The sequence below is a fragment of the Bison bison genome, unplaced genomic scaffold (genome assembly GCF_000754665.1).
Source record: "Bison bison bison isolate TAMUID 2011002044 unplaced genomic scaffold, Bison_UMD1.0 scf7180017864387, whole genome shotgun sequence".
In the NCBI taxonomy this organism is placed as follows: domain Eukaryota; kingdom Metazoa; phylum Chordata; class Mammalia; order Artiodactyla; family Bovidae; genus Bison; species Bison bison.
Window position 1 is genome coordinate 390,432 of NW_011494959.1, and position 2,378 is coordinate 392,809.

The window sequence follows — 2,378 nt, forward strand, 5'->3', positions numbered from 1 at the left end:
TGTGATGGATTCATTTTGATATTTGGCAAAACTAATACAATTATGTAAAGTTTAAAAATAAAATAAAATTTAAAAAAATCAAAAGAATATGAGACATATGCATATGTGGGTAAAACATTCCCAGGATCTTTTCTTACTCCTTTTCAACAGAGACTATTAGCACAAAGATTTTCAAGGTGGTCTATGCTCCCATATGTTCACAGGAATCTATTCTAGTTACATGAAGATATCAGGTTACATATATACTGCAAATATAATCTCATAAGTAATGAGACAAAGAAAAATCTCATATGCCATTCTACCTTACTGAAACATTAGAGATACTGATGATTCAAAAATAGTTTGACTATTTCGCTTTGTCTTAACATTGTAAAATTCACTCCAGTCTTTTGTTGTAGCAACATATGTAGATGATAACATATATGTAAAAGAAGCATTGATAATATTTAGAAAAGTGTTTAATAATATGTTTAGCATATCATCTTGTGGCTAGATTATATATAGAATTTTGGCACAAAAGCATTTCTTGCATACAAAAGGCATTTGATAACCACATATTAGGTTAAAGAAAGGTTTAAGAGAGAATTGTTTACTCATAGGGCTTCCATTGTGGCTCAGCTGGTAAAGAATCCAACTGCAGTGTGGAAGACCTGGGTTCGATCCCTGGGTTGGGAAGATCCCCTGGAGAAGGGAAAGGCTACCCACTCTAGTATTCTGGCCTGGAGAATTCCATGGACAGTCCATGGGGTCGCAGAGTCAGACAGGACTTTGTGTTAACTCCCTTTTGTTTACTCATAACAAAGGGGAAATAACAGATAAGTTCCTTTCTGAGAAAGAGGAGACCCAAGGTGTTATTCAGCTCCAAGGTCATGATTAAGGAATGAACTACCATTAAAGAGAATAAGAAAACAATTGGATTGTTAATGAATGCTAATCTTTAACTTTGGATTGCTATGAGAGAGTATACAATTGTCTCCATATCCAAAAGTGATTGTGTTTAGGATCCCCAGTGTGTATCAAAACCTGTGTATGCTCAAGTCCCTTATATAAAATGGTATAATATTTGCATATAACCTATGTGTATGCTCCAGTATAGTTTAAATCATCTCTAGATTACCTATAATATCTAATATAATGTAAATGTTATATAAGTAGTTACCATAATGCAGGTAACTAATGTTTTGCTTTTTGGAACTTTATGGAAAAAAATCTTGGGGGGAACATTTATGGTCTGTATTGGTTTTATCCTGGGATGTGGAACCTGCTGATACAGAGAGCTAACTCTAATTCCAGTGTCCCCCAGTCATGGCACCATTTCAATCCCATGGGGTTTTTACTAGATATTTATCAACAGCACACTGAAGGCTCTAGGCAGGTAAAGAAGACAAGAGAAATCTCCTGAGGTATTGCAAGCCTATAGCATTGACAAGGGTGTTGCACAGAAAAAAAGTTCAAGAACATCAGCTTTTGGTGCATGGATTTGTGTTAGTATATTGTGGTCCTCACAGAACACTGGAAATGGAAGTTGAAGATAGAAAGAATAGTGAATACCACAGTGAAAACAAAATCTCAGGTTCACTGTAAAGCAGACAGACATCTCCTAAAGATTAAAAAGCTGGTTATATGTATTGAAAAACATACAGACATCTACAAAGTCAATTGGTTATGGATGTCACTTCAGTTCAGCCGCTCAGTCATGTCCGACTTTTTGCACCCCATGAACTGCAGCATGCCAGGCCACCCTGTCCATCACCAACTCCCAAAGCCCACCCAAACCCATGTCCATCTAGCCGATGATCACATCCAATCACTTCATCCTCTGACTTCCCTTCTCCTACTGCCTCAATCTTTCCCAGCATCAGGGTCTTTTTCAATGAGTCAGCTCTATGCATCAGGTGGCCAAAGTACTGGAGTTTCAGCCTCAACATAATTCTTTCCAATGAAGACCGAGGACTGATCTCCTTCAGAATGGACTGGTTGGATCTCCTTGCAGTCCAAGGGACTCTAAAGAGTCTTCTCCATCACCACAGTTCAAAAGCATCAATTCCTTGGTGCTCAACCTTCTTCACAGTCCAACTCTCACATCCATACATGACCACAGGAAAAACCATAGCTTTGACTAGATGAAACTTTGTTGGCAAAGTAATGTCTCTGCTTTTGAATATGCTATCTAGGTTGGTGATAACTTTCCTTCCAAGGAGTAAGCGTCTTTTAATTTCATGGCTGCAGTCACCATCTGTAGTGTTTTTGGAGCCCAAAAAAGTAAAGTCTGACACTGTTTCCACTGTTTCCCCATCTATTTCCCATGCAGTGATGGGACCGGATGCCATGACCTTCGTTTTCTGAATGTTGAGCTTTAAGCCAACTTTTTCACTCTC